Raw genomic sequence first — 7,412 nt, 5'->3', positions numbered from 1 at the left:
TGGTTTCTTGCCTTAAAATTCTAATTGGGATCACATTAGGTTGTTTATAAAACATTATCTGCTGTGTCTGTATTTTATGCTCATTTGTTAATTTGTAACGCACTGAAAGCACTATTAATTACACAGTTGTTTATTCCTTCAATAAGAACGTGTGATATCTTATTTATTGCTGAGTCTTGAATTACCGTTTTAAAATAAATGTGTGTAATTTCAAAAGGGGAACCAATAGTAACTGATTACGGCCCCAACTGCAGTCGTAACCGAATCCTGCCTTCCTTGACTTCCAGGTTACAAGATGATTTTTGTTTTTAAAGTCACGAAGTATCTGTAAGTAATTGATTTTGGTCCCCTGCGCTTGTCTTCGTCATCACCTGGTCGCCGCTGTCGAACATCAACACATTTCACCAGTCCGCATAGATAAGCTTTCTGTTTGCTGACATTTCCCAAATCCTCGCTTTAAACAAAGCAAATCTCTTGCCAGTAGTTAACATAGACAGACGTTTCTTACAACAACCACAGTCTTTTCCACGGAATTTCTTTTCTTCAACATGTTTTCCTTTGGTTGACTCGTAAGATTCTCATAGGTGTCTCTTTCTTGTTGCCAGATGTTTCCGATGATTTTGGGGTCAACGTTTACTTTTTTTCTGATTCGAATGTTTCCGGGTGTTTCTAGGCACTGGCTTTTGTGTTGTGTTGGAGAATGTTGAAGTATCAGGAAAGTCACTTTGATTTCCTAGTTCGGTGACGGGTGAGTATGGTCCTGGGGCTCCTTCAGGAAGCTGACGTCGATTTTCCAGCATAGTGATCTCTGTTAATGTTAATTCCTGAAATGTAGGATGCTCAGGATTGGTATCAGTCTTCAAAGATGTAGCCGTAGTATTTCAACAGGATTAAACAACCGACCAGTTGCACATAAACGGTAGTACTTATATTATTTCTTCTTCATTACTACGCAGTTGTTGGATCGGACAACACACGCTGTTCTAAGTATTTCACTGTGTCGTTATCAGAATCTTCATTGTCGGAACGGCCACTATCACGGGAAAACTCGTAGTCTGGATCATTCGCGTTCGATCCTGGAGATGAAGACTAAGTGTTCACTTCTAGATTCGTATACGTTTTGGCCTAAAATACTTGCGACTACTGTGCTTTTACCTGCTTAACCTGCCGTGAACTGTGTTCTCCTGTCTCAGTTGTTATTACTTTTATAATTTAAGTCAACCTGGGTCAATAATTTCAAAGAAACAAGAAAACCATACGGAGAACTTCAGTAGACATAGAATACATGACGAAAAAAAAGATATATCCGATCTCATAAACTTAAACTCGATTACTTGAAATTGCTCACCTGGCATGCTAATATTCTGTCCTGTGCTTTTTGTGTATAGATCAAACAAAGCACAATATATGGTATATGTAATTAATGTTGGACATCACTGCTTGATTCGTGTAAGCATTAACCTAGACTTCAACATGAAGTGCAAGCTTCTCTTATAAAGACAGTTTCTGCTTCTGTAGCATCCGGATATTACAAATCTAAAGAAAGAAAACAATGTTAATACTTAATAACACTGTTCCAGTTATTTTTTGATTTTAGGGTGTAAATAAATATGCAAAGCAACACAGAACAACACGACCACGTGGCCCTGCAGCTTGACTTATACCACTCTTCCCGCGAACACGCTTCACTCGGGCGTGAGAGAAAGAACGCACTTGTTGGTCTCAAGCGGCTCCGGCGGTAATTCTCTTTATATCACTTCTCCACAACAAGTTTCCGTGCGTTGTGAGTAAACTGAGTGGTATAAATCAAAAACTAAAACTTTTTTACTTAGACCACTAAGGCCTCTATCGAAACCGCATCCTAGTACAAAATTTAACTACATCAAATTTCTTACAGAAAAATCCTGTTAATTTTTTCCGCGGGACTAATAGTTTGCCCATAACGAACGAGAGAATATGAACCCTAATTCCACTAGAAAAGGTTCAAGCTAGATGCCAAACCACACGCTGTTAATAGCACTGATACTATTCATGCTCCACCATCAGCGATTACAGCGTGTCCTGTTAGTCATCAGTCTCTGTGCCTTTGTTCATATTTAAAGCATCCACTAGCGACGTTGCTGCACTGTCAATAGTCTCTTCGATTGGTAAATTGCGGTGAGCAGAAACAGACCTATGGCTGCTGTATGATGTTTGTTGTCCATAAAATGTCTGTAATGGTTTGCCGCTCTGAGCTTCATATATCTATGGTCACAATCTGCGATATTTGACGCTGACCACTGTCATGGACTTATTGTTGCCCGTATTTTTTGACCTTGGTGGCAACTCATTTCTCAAACTTAATATCCCCACTGTATTTCCCTGATAGCTGGCACATGGGAAGCCTAGTGCCTTCACAGCCATCGAGTGTCTCGTGCGCAATTAAATGAGCTGGTATCGCTTGTGAGATCCTTTCAGCGCTCGATTGTCACACCAAGGACCATACACCATTTTACGTCACCCTATCCATGCTGAACTCTTACCTACCAGGTTAGCCGAGAGTGCTAACGCACTGCTTCCTGGATTCGGGTAGGCGCGCCGGCCCCGGATCGAATCCGCAAAGTGGACTAACGACGAAGGCCATTGTGCCGGCCAGCCTCAATATGGTTTTTACGCGGTTTTCCACATCCTGATAGGTGAATACTGGGCTGGTCCCCACGTTCCACCTCAGTTACACAACTCGCAGACATCTGAAAAACATCCACACTAACCCATGGCTTATACTACACGCAGACAGCTGGGGTACACTGCTTCCGTCTCGGTGGGTACGGGGTGGCGGCAGGAAAGGCATCTGGCCACCCCTTAAAATTAACATGCCACGTCCATTAACCATAACAGCAGACCCCGCAAGTCGGGATTAATGCTTGGAAAGAGAGAGATCCATGCTGAAACCTTAGATCGTACAGACAGAAGCTTTCTTTCTCTAGAAAGCAGCTCTCTGTATTTCAGTTCATGGTGAGTGTATTGGACCACAAGGAAAGACATTCCACAGAGCATCTGAATAGTGGTAGGCGTGGATCCAACAGCAGGAGCTTTACGAAGATCATAAAACCGCTACAAAGGACTCATTTCAGTGAAATGGTTCACAGGTTTTCTATTTTGAGTCATAAGTCTTGTCTGGTTTGATGCGGCTCGCCACGAATTCCTCTCCTGTGTCAACCTCTTCATCTCAGAGTAGCACCTGTAACCTACGTCCTCAATTATTTGCTGGATGTATTCCAGTCTCTGTCTTCCTCTACAGTTTTTGCCCTCTGCAGCTCCCTCTAGTACCATGGAAGTCATTCCCTGATGTCTTAACAGATGTCCTATCATCCTGTCCCTTCTCCTTATCTGTGTTTTCCACATATTCCTTTCCTCTCTGTTTCTGCGTAGAACCTCCTCATTCCTTATCTTATCAGTCCACCTAATTTTCGACATTCGTCTGTGGCACCCCGTCTCAAAGGCTTCGATTCTCTTCTGTTCCAATTTTCCCACAGTCCATGTTAGTGTTTTACTTATTTCAATGTCCAGTTTTCTCAGTTCAGTTAAGTAATATGAAATATAAGTCTCGAAAATGACAAATTGCAACTTATAATGCTTGATACTTTTCAAATGGTTCAAATGGCTCTGAGCACTATGGGACTTAACTTCTGAGGTCATCAGTCCCCTAGAACGTAGAACTACTTAAACCTAACTAAACTAATGACATCACACACATCCATGCCCGAGGCAGGATTCGAACCTGCGACCGTAGCGGTCACGCGGTTCCAAACTGAAGCGGCTAGAACCGCACGGCCACACCTGCCGGCGATACTTTTCAGTCACTTACGAGAGGGCCTGCTTACTTGGATTTGATTGTGACCAGACAGAGATTGTGACCAGACCGCCTGCAGAGAACTTTCCAACTAGGCAGAGACGCCCTTTCAATTGGTGACCGTGCTGTCGGTTAAGCGTATTCCAAGTGGCACAGGAACAAATCATCTCACATTATGCTTGAATCTACAGATAGAATTGACAAACCACAAGAAGATGGATAAGGCAAGACATAAAGGGTAAGGATTTTCATCAACAGAATAAATCTCAGAGAGAGACTTGCGCCTCACTTGTACGCTCATATCGATTCTTCCGCTCGTGGAACGTCTTTGGGTTTCGATACCTGGCTACCGCTTCCCTGGAAGCTCAGTAGGTGGCAGCCTAGCACCGCCTCGGGCGGCATTTAAGCCCAAGTGCAGTTCACGCTAGAGATCTGCTTGAGGTAGATCGTCAGTGAGGGAGTCTGTCGGTATCACGTCCTGAACATGATAGCCGTACAGGTTCGCTTGCCGTGTTTGGACGGTGGATATATACTTTTGGGACCACGCATATGCCTATTGAAGAGTCGCCTCTTCGCTCTGCCTTTGCGGTAGTGGATCGTTCTTTGGAGCTCGAGTAGGTCTGTTTCCTGCTGCCGTAATTGGCGGGCGTAGCCGCATCACCGCCCTTAATTTTCCAAGGCCCTGTGCAGGAATAAACGGTGAGCACCATGTCTTTACCATAAGCGCGTCTGGCTTATACTAGTGGCCGCTATTTTGGCCATTCCTATTAAAGTGCATCAGCATTGTGGTAATGAGAATGTGCCATAGCTAACATGGAGTCAGTTGTAAACGGGCTTGCATTTTACCTAGTTCTATTTTGTGAGTACTTGTCTAGAAATATTTTCTTTTATCTCCATTGTTGGTGTGTGTATTTTCTAGGTATAGATATTCGCAATATATTTTATTTTCAGTTAACTTTAAGTACTTGGGGATGAGATAGGATCAGTCAGGGCTTAAATGCCCATGTGCATGTAATTTATTTTATTGGGTAAATTTTACTCTGTTAGCCTTAAATAATCGCCGGTCGAATTGCCTAAGCTGTCTATCTGGTTCTCTCTATAGTGGTTGGGTCCCGTATGCTGTTTGCCACTTAATCGTTATGTAAAACATAATTATATTCTACGTGCGTGCTTTAGAGTCTGTGCTGAATCGAGCAGTTTTGTGTTACAAAGAGTTATTTTTATTACGGCTTTTGAAATACTGTTTTCAAGTGGTCAAAATAATAGTCAAATCCATTGAGTGCCGCTGGGGGCGATTTCCTAATGCTTATTAAGTTCAATTACAAATTAAACAATGTAATTGAAATCCCTGGGCTGGCAGGTCAGAGCGAATGACGTTATATTGGTGGAAAGGGGTCAAAATAAGTTACTGTCACTTGCACTCAACATATCAACTTTGTTTCTTAAAACACACAATCACACAAGCAACAATAAAAACTCTCAAAGTTTTAACGAACATCCTCCTTTGATTTAATTTAGATCGGCTGAATGCCACATCGAAAATCCAAGGCACAAGACCAAAACAATGAATTGAGGTACAGGAATTCTTCTGGAGGTTTCACTTCTTTAGAAAAAAATTTTTACCTTCATTATAAATAGTCTGGAAGCCTTAGCTTAAATTTTTCCCATAGAACTCAGCTGAAGGCCTCACATTAATCAAGAACAGTCTTATGGCTTAAGGCCGAAACAGATTTTCAATGTTTAATCTAAACAGGCTGAACACTCGGCCGAAGGCCGCATATCAACAAAAGAATTTAATGGCTTAAGGCGTAGGAAGAAGAGCTTTCAATTTGAAAAGGCTGAAGGCCTTATCTTAAAATATTTCGTGTAAAACTCGGCTGAAGGCCTAATACTAAAGAATAACAATCTTATGACTTAAGGGCAAGACAAAGATTTTGAATTTTTAATTTAAGAGAGATTAAAACTCGGCTGAGGGCCACACACCATGCAGAAAACAATTTTACGGCTTAAGGCCTAAAGGGAAGAGCTTCTAAATTTCAACTAAAACAGGCTAAAGGCATTATCCTAAAATGCTTCACATAACTGTCAGCTGAAGGCAATATACGAAACCTAAGACTAAAAGGAAATCACTATGTAAAACACAAGGAGCGGCGCTCAGAAGGTTCAAAGGGTCGGCCAGGGAAATAGCACGTTTAGGTGAGACAGGCAGCCAGACCGACTACCTCACAATTGGAAGCCAACTCAACGGAATGCCAGCCGACGAACCAACCAACAAGATCAGCTCTGCTCCACCCGACCAGCAAAACGACAACAATATGTCAATAGCACAACGTTCTGGATACTAGTGCCCAATCCAGAGAGGTCAGAATAAACTCCGAAAACTACCAACAACACCTCAGCTGTCGAATTACACGCCATGCTGGACAGCATCAAAACGACGAAGAAAATACACTGCTGAAAACTACGTCAACGCCCAGGGTAAGTAACCGGAACGTCAACGGCCACAAGGCAGAAGATACCACTGGTACACTTCATCAAAGAAGGAATGAATTAAAGTAAGTTAAACACCACACAGGAAGACGGCTGCGATTCTAGCCGACTTTAATGCACACACATTGTTTCTCACGGGAATCTCCCAGAGAGTGACTAGCAGGACCAAACGAAGAGATGTGACAGCACTTGAGACTTGATAGTAGGTTAAGCGAGCACACAACTTTATGTGTCCAGGATAGGTGGGCGACGAACTTCGTAACCCCCGCAAGAAGCGCCTCACAACTCCAATTGCATGTGCACGCCGCCAGTGGCTCCGGCCTGACTGCACCATGGAGACTTACTTGCTGCTCTGCCCCAACCGAGCGACTGCCTGCAGCACGCAGACAGCATTAAAACAGCTGCTCAGTCAAACCACTCAAGCTACACACGGTTCCACGAAACACTTCCACAAACAACTCGAACAATACTAAAACCAGTGACTGTGGAACAACAAGCAGGAGTCACAAGTCGACACGCATGGAGAACCCAAGAAGCGGTCGGCGACCAAATACACGTCGTCTGATAAGACGACCGATCGAACGACCAACCAAGTTCGTCCCCGCTCAAGTCATGTGTGTTGGCAACGGTAGTCCAAGTCATGGCTGTCCGGACCTCACTGTTGCTCCGCCCCTAACTCCCTTGATGTTCGTTTGCAACTCGGACACATGACGACCCGGAGACACTGGCTCGGACCCAACCATTGGCCACCCGAAATCTCTGCACAAGGAAGGAACCGACCCAAGTCCCACAAGAGGACCAATTAAAGGGGCTCAGAAGCGGTCAGAAGACCAAATACACATCGCCCGATGAGGCGAGCGACCGAACGACCAACCAACGGTCGTCCCCGCTCAAGTCTCCTTCCACCGGACAGTGCATACGTGTCGCCAGCGGTCGGCGAGTACTGGCATCCAGGCCTTACTGGAGCTCCATCCCGAATGAACTGCTGTTCCGTCTCCAACTGGACTCTCAGATACACGACGACACGGAAATATTATCGGTCACTCCTGAAATGGTACGACAGAGCACTTATCGATAAGCGCAGCTGCTG

The sequence above is a fragment of the Schistocerca nitens genome, chromosome 7 (assembly GCF_023898315.1).
Source record: "Schistocerca nitens isolate TAMUIC-IGC-003100 chromosome 7, iqSchNite1.1, whole genome shotgun sequence".
NCBI lineage: Eukaryota > Metazoa > Arthropoda > Insecta > Orthoptera > Acrididae > Schistocerca > Schistocerca nitens.
Note: the sequence above shows the minus strand (reverse complement) of the source record.